The sequence below is a fragment of the Neomonachus schauinslandi genome, chromosome 5 (assembly GCF_002201575.2).
Source record: "Neomonachus schauinslandi chromosome 5, ASM220157v2, whole genome shotgun sequence".
Classification (NCBI taxonomy): Eukaryota; Metazoa; Chordata; class Mammalia; order Carnivora; family Phocidae; genus Neomonachus; species Neomonachus schauinslandi.
Window position 1 is genome coordinate 63,175,755 of NC_058407.1, and position 7,367 is coordinate 63,183,121.

The 7,367-nt window shown below is 47.7% G+C and overlaps 1 protein-coding gene across 1 annotated transcript in view; it reads right to left on the reverse strand.

Moving 5' to 3' along the window:
* ASIC1 (acid sensing ion channel subunit 1) overlaps positions 1-4,337 on the reverse strand; it is a 41,292-nt gene extending 36,955 nt beyond the window's left edge. The window contains exon 1 of the mRNA XM_021704848.2: positions 4,314-4,337. The gene's annotated coding sequence lies outside the window, so the exon portion shown is untranslated. The remainder of the gene's footprint in view (positions 1-4,313) is intronic.
* Positions 4,338-7,367: the final 3,030 nt, after the last annotated feature.

Below are 7,367 nucleotides of genomic sequence, written 5' to 3' on the forward strand. Positions count from 1 at the left end.
AAAAAAAAAAAAAAAAAAAAAAAAAGGGAAGCCTTTCTGAAGGTGGAGTTGGGGAGAATGGGGGGGGCGGGGGGGGGGCCGGGGGTGGGGGGGGGGGGGGGGGGGGCGTGTAGAGTCTCTGGGTCCCATCACAGTGAGTGCCTGTCTGTCTGTGTATACCTTCAGGTTGGGCTGGAAAGTCTTCTGGATCCTGACAGGTTGAGTATGACAGTCTCAGCCTCTGGGATTTGTGTGTGGGAGCCCCCTTCCCTCTGGCCCTCGCCAGGGAGAAATCCCTGACTGGAGAGGCTGAGCTGGGTCAGAGCTCTGCCTTGGGTTCTGCAGGTCTGGGGTGGGGTGGGGGGTGTGGTGAGAGAGTGGAGGGAGGGTGCTGGCCTCTCCTGTCCCCTCTTGCTGCGAGCTGCTGCCTCCTATTATCAAGCGATAATTATTTCCCTTTTTATACAGAACTCCCTGCCTGAACTGACCTTCCTGCTCCTCTCTGATTGTCCTCAACTCCACCTTCAGAAAGGCTTCCCTGCCTCCACAGGTCTTCATCAGTTCCCTGCATCCCTGAGCTGTGTGCCAAAGCCACTCAGGAGGGCCATCTGTGCCTTGTTTGGTATCTTTTCTTCTCTCAGTCCCTTCACCTTGCCTGGGGATAGCTGAGGTAAAATGTGAGGACCCTTCTATGTGGCAGGCTAGGAACTGGAGCTCAAGGTCCAACCAGATGGGAATTACCACTCACTACCACAGGTGTATGCACAGTGCTAAGTGCCCTGGGACACGGGTCACTGTCCCCTCTGGGTCCCTTACCTCCCCCAACTCTGGAGATCCATCTCTCTTACAGAGCCTATGTGTAATAGGTCCCGGCCCGTGGGTTACAGACCCAGGACTGGAACCTTGGTCCCACCCTATCTCAGTTTGGAACAGCCCTCTGGCCCTTAGGCCTCAGTTTCCACATAGTATGGGGCTTCAGCACCCCCTGGTGGTCTAAAGCCCATTCACCAGTGCAGCTGTGTAGGATGGCAGTTGAAAGGGCCTTCAGAGGATATTTAGCCCAGAGGTTTCCAACCTTTTTAATTCCAAAAAAATTTCCATGATCCTGACATGTTAACAGTCGTATTTTTTTTTAAGTAAACTCTACGCCCAATGTGGGGCTCAAACTCACGACCCAAGATCAAGAGTTGCATGCTCTACTGTCTGAGCCAGCCAGGTGTCCCAACAGTTGCATTTTTGATATCTGTTGGTTGAGAAAATACATAATGACTGAATTTTGGACTGCATCATTAAAACTCATTTGTATTTTATTTTTCCCCCAGCAATCACAGTTACACATAGAGGGTTCCTCAGAGTCTTCATAGGGTCAAGGGCTGAATCTCCTGTGATCACTCTATGGCCTCTACAGTCTGGGAACCACAGATTTAAACCACTCCTCATGTCACAGATGATGAAACAAGCTAGAAGGGAAGAGATCTGTTTAAATTCACATAGCTAGTGAGGGTGTCGCACCATACTTGCTATGATTTACATAAATCTCTGATCTTTTTAAAGAACCAGCTATTTTCCTCTCTCATTCCATAGCTATTAGAGAGCAGTGGTTCCCAAAGTGTGGTCCCCAGAACAGTAGCATCAGCATTACCTGGAAATGTGTTAGAAATGCAAATTCTCAAGCCCCACCAAAGACCCACTGAATCAGAAATTCTAATGGTGGGGAAAAAAAAAAATTCTAATGGTGGGACCCAACAATCTGTGTTTTAACAAGAACTCTGGAAGGGATTCTAATGCACACCAACATCTGAGAACCACCCGTATAGAGCAGGGACCTACTGAAGGTCAGGCATGTTGTCAGAGATGGGACAAAGTGGGGTTAAATGAGCTGTGGTCTCTGTTTTTTATTTTTATTTTATTTCTAAAGATTTTATTTATTTGACAGAGAGAGAAAGACAACCAGAGAGGAAACATAAACACGGGGAGTGGGAGAGGGAGAAGCAGGCTTCCCGAAGAGCAGGGAGCCCGATGCGGGGCTCGATCCCAGGACCCCGGGATCATGACTTGAGCCGAAGGCAGACGCCCAACGACTGAGCCACCCAGGCGCTCCAGTCTCTGTTTTTTAAAGAGACTGGAATCGGGGGGAGTTGAGTTCAGTACAATAACCACACCCCTCCCCTAAGCAAGGCTTCTGGGTGCTTGGGAGAGGCTCTGGTGTTTCTGAAGGGGCCTTGGTTCTATTACAGTCTGATTTAGTTCGACTAAATTTTTAGTTCGACTGATTTTATTCATTGTGAGAAGGTGGTTCCTAGGCAGGAAGTGGGGAAACCATGGACTGGGGAAGATTTGTTTTTGTTTTGATGAGAGGGAGAAGGGTCATCAAAAGAAAGAGAAGAGGGATGCCTGGGTGGCTCAGTCAGTTAAGCATCTGCTTTCTGCTCAGGTTGATCCCAGGGTCCTAGGATGGAGTCCTGTGTCGTTGGGCTCCCTGGGCTCCCTGCTCAGCAGGGAGTCTGCTTTTCCCTCTCCCTTGTGTGCTCTCTCTCTCTCAAATAAATAAATAAAATATTTTAAATAATTGTTTAAAGAAAAGAAGAAAGAGACAAAAGAGACGAAAGAAACAGGAGGACAGGGAGACACACAAAATAATAGTAACTGATCCTTTGGAGCACTATGTGCCAGGCAATGTACTGAGAGTTTTGCAAACACTGTTTCATTGAATCCTCCCAACAGCCCTTCACGCTATCATTCTCATCCCCATTTAATAGATAGGGAAATAGAGGCACAGAGAAGTCAAGTTGCCCATAAGGTCGTAAGTGATGGAAGTAGACTTTGAACCAGGGCCAATATAACCCAGAGCTCACCCATTTAACCACTCTACTTTTCTGCTTCTTTTAGAGAAATTGGAAGAAATAAGGCTGACAGGGCGCCTGGGTGGCTCAGTCGCTTAAGGTTAAGCGTCTAACTTCAGCTCAGGTCCTGATCTCAAGGTCCTGGGATGGGTGGGGCTCCCCACTCAGCGGAGAGTCTGCTTCTCCCTCTGCCCCTCCCCCACTCCCCCACCTCCCTGCTCTCTCATTCTCAAATAAATAAATAAATAAATAAATAAATAAATAAATAAATAAAATCTTAAAAAAAAAGGCAGTCCTGTTATTTGCTCAGAAACCTTCAATGACTCACTAGTGCCTCGAGAATGAAATTGAACTTATTTGGCGCGGTATTCAAGGCCCCTCACACTGTGAAGTCAAAATTTTTACCAGTTTTACCCCTACTCACCAGTCAGGATCCTTGCACTTCCGCCACCCTGGATCAACTAACTTCTCCGTTTTCTCTTAGAACTTCCGGACCATTTCACTTCCTACTCCCTTCCCCGTTGGGATCCTATCCAAACTTCAAAGCTCAGTTCAAATGCCTCTTCTTCCGGGCAGACTTTCCTGATCCTCAGCCAGAAGTGCGGCTGGCTCTCCCTGAACGCCAGAACACAATCCACCTCTGCACTCTGCGCGCTTTGTACCCCACCGCACCCCCACCTCCCTGCCTAGCGCACTGCTTGGAACGCAAAGTGCCCACAACATCTCGGTTTAATTGACAGGGAGAACAATTCTCGAATGGAGGTAGGGAGTGAGACCTCTAGGGATGGAGATCAGAGAAGGAACGGGGCGGCAAGAAACCGAGACGGGCAGAAAGGATGAAGACGCACACCCGGGTGTGATTAGACGGACCGCAGCGAGGGGCGCGGGTCTCCCCTCGCCCCGCCAGGCCTCTTCCCACCGCCCGGGGACCCACGGTGACAGTTCCTCTGTCGCGACTTCGGGGCAGGCGGCCCGGCCCTGGAGAGGTGGGGCGCGGGGGCGGCGGGGCGCGGGCGCGCTCGGGCGGTAACCCGCGTCCTCGTCATTAGCATAAATCCCATTAGCGGCTCCCGGCGGGAGGCGGCGGCGCGGGCGGCTGGGGCGGGGCGGGGGGGGGAGCGGGCTCAGGTGACCGCCCTCCCTCCGCCGGCTGCGAGGGCGGCGCGTCCCGGTGCTCACGCGTCCTCCGACGGCGCGTTAGGAGGCAGAAGGCACTTTTACAGCCATTACCTCGCTGGCACCGCAGAACTACCCGGCGAGTGAGACTCGAGAAGCAGGAGATTAAGTAACCAAGCCCAGATCTCGCCTCCAATAAGTGGCAGAGCCGGGAATCAAACCCATGCTTTTTGGCACCAGCTTTCACAATTTTCCCTTAACAGGTGCAGCCCCAGGATGCCTCCCTCACCAGAGAACTGTAGTTTGGGAAGAAAGGGGGTTAAGAACCTTCCTCCCCGCCCTCCGCCCCACCAACACACACACACACAACCTTACCTTTTCTGTGTCTTCTCCCCGGGCTTGTGCAACAGGAAAGGGGCTTGAGTGGAACAGGAGGGGTGTGGTGGTGTCTTGGGTGGAGGGAGGTGTAGGCGGGCAGACAGTGTGTCCAACCCTCATGGCTACCACCATCCCACTGAACTCACTTCTGCTCACTCAGATGGCTACTGGAGCTGCAAAAGCAAGAGAATATAGCAGTAAATGAGAGGAATACCATCTTCAGTTCGCTGGGAGTTTATAGTTTAGTAGGGAAGATAAGGAATATTTACTGAGCACTTACTGTGTACCAGGCACTATGCTAAGTGCTTTACATGGTATCTCATTTATTCCTCTCAACAACCCTATGAAATAGGTACTATTATGATCTCCATTTATAGACGAGTGAGCAAAGGCACAGATGACTTGTGAAAGGCCATATAACTGGTAACTGGAAGAACCCCAGTACAAATGAGGTGACATGTGTGGAGGGGCAGGGTGCTAAGGGAGCTTCTAACAAAGCCATGGCTCCAGGCCTCAGAGACCTCTGAAACAGACAGAAAACTCTTAAGCTGCCCTGGAAGGGTGAGTAGCACTTAGCCAGTTGAAAAGGCAGTGGCGGTGGGGAGGGAGAAGTGCAAAGAAATGCTAGAAGGGTCAGCAAGTGCAGCTCCAGGGGCAAGCCAGGCCAGGTTAGGGGAGCCTTGGTAGGGATTTTGGTCTTTACTGAGGAGGAAGTTGAAATCATTAATGATTTTAAACAAGACAGAGACATGATCAGAGTTGCATTTTTAAAAAGATCACTTGGGGTGTAAAGAATGTAAGAGAGGGGTAAACAATTTCATTGATGGCTAGGACTACTGAATTGGACTAGGGTGGTGGCGGTAGGGAGGAGACAAGTGTGCACACAAGAGATACTTAACAGTTGCGCTCAGTAACTGGACAAGAGGTGAAAGGGAGAGAGAGAAAACAGTCATTTCGCGCCCTCTTCTCTCTTTCTAATCATTAGGTCCAATCGTTTAATAAATGCACTTCATTTCATGAATATCTTTCCCATCTGCCCCTCCTTTCCATCCCTCCTGCCACTGGCCTAATTTGGCCATGTCTTTTTTTCCCTAACGACACAGGAAGAGTCTTTCTACTTTCAGGTTTTTCCCTCTCCAGACAATCCTCCATGCCAGCTGAGCATATGACCCATGTAAAAGGCAAACCTAGTCAAAGTCCTCTGAACCCCATTGTCTTGTCATTGTGTCTATTACAGGACAAAGTCCAATTCCTTCCTAGTGTGGTCTCTACATATTTTCTAGCTGCTTCTTCCCTTCCTCAAGCCAAAGCTACTTAAGAAGGCATCACAGTCACTGAACCCCCAACATCACCTGAGGGTTGAGGTAAATGTTCCTTCACAACCCTAAACCTTCATAAATTGTTTGCTTGTGTATTTATTTATTTATTTAAAGATTTTATTTATTTATTTGACAGAGACACAGTGAGAGAGGGAATACAAGCAGGGGGAGTGGGAGAGGGAGAAGCAGGGAGCCCGATGCGGGGCTCGATCCCAGGACCTGGAATCATGACCTGAGTCGAAGGCAGACGCTTAACAACTGAGCCACCCAGGCGCCCCTGCTTGTGTATTTATTAAATATACACATGACTCATTCCTGAGAGGTCACAGGATCCTCCCATTGCTAGGAAGGTGCCACCCCCTTCAATCTGGCAAATTCCTATTACATTTCAAGTCCCAACTGACATGAAGTCTCTGTAGGCTTTACTAACACTCCCACTCCCCAGATAGGATTAACTGCTTCCTCGTCTGTACTTCTAAAGCACTTTACACATATTGTGTCCTCAAACTTATCATATGATAGGTATCTAAGGAGGCACAGACTAATGCAATCAATGAGTGCTCCTGATCTTAAAGGTTGTGGGGAGGATTAAGTGGGATAATAGGTATACAGTTAATATTTACTTTCTTCATATCTTCCCTAATAATATTAACAACAATCTGTATTACAGTTTACAAAGTGTAAACTTTGATCGTGTTCCACACACTCTTTTGTTTGATCTGGGACTAAACGTGTGAGATAGGGATAGTACTATTATTTCTGTTTTATAGTTGGAGAACATGAAGTACAGAAGGGTTACAAAGTGATAATGCAACTGGTTCGGTGGTATGCCTCCTGCACAGAAGGGCTCCAACGGTATTTGCTGAAAATGTTTAAATGGAGTCAAGTTTTCTGGTTATAAAACCTGTGACCTTTCTTTTAGATAGACCACACTGCTTGTATGTGTTATCCAGTATTTTTTAAAATTGCAGGTAGCCACTCATTATTGAGTAATGAATTCAATGATGTAGAGACAACCAACATGGAGGTGGGGGTGGGGGAGAATAGAAAAGTTCAGAGCACATTACATTGTAGTAAGGATGAGCAGATTTCTGTGATACTTGGTTGTAATGTAAAATGTATTTCTCACTGTGAGTCTGCATGAAAAAGTAAGGAAGCTCTGTGCTTAGCACAATGCCAAGTTCTAAGTGAACACTTATTAAATGGAATTATAGCACTTTTATTTTTGCATTTATTTTTTTCCCTTGGGCTGTCTCTTCCATTCTTGGCTACTGGAAAGCAAAGATCATATAATTTTTTTTTTTTTTAAGATTTTATTTATTTATTTGAGAGAGAGAGAGAGCGGGGCTATGACCTATGCGGGGCTAGGTCCCAGGACCCCGGGATCATGACCTGAGCCGAAGGTAGACCCTTAAGTCAGGGAGCCACCCAGGCACCCCTCATCTTTATTTTTCTGATACCTAGTATAGCGCTTGTTATGCTTGGACTCAATAAGTATGTGTCAAGTGAAAACCTGGATGAATGTACTAATGAATTAAGGTACTGTATACCTCAATAAATATGGTTACAAATAACTGTTCTATCTCCTTCCAGAATTCTTCCTATTCAACAGCGGGACCTAACACTGTTCAATTGATAATTTCCAAAAGCTCTATTTTCCTGCCTGGGGGGAAAAAAACAGCAAGGCCATTCAGGAAGTATCACTTGCCCTTAGTCAACATGGTATCCTGAA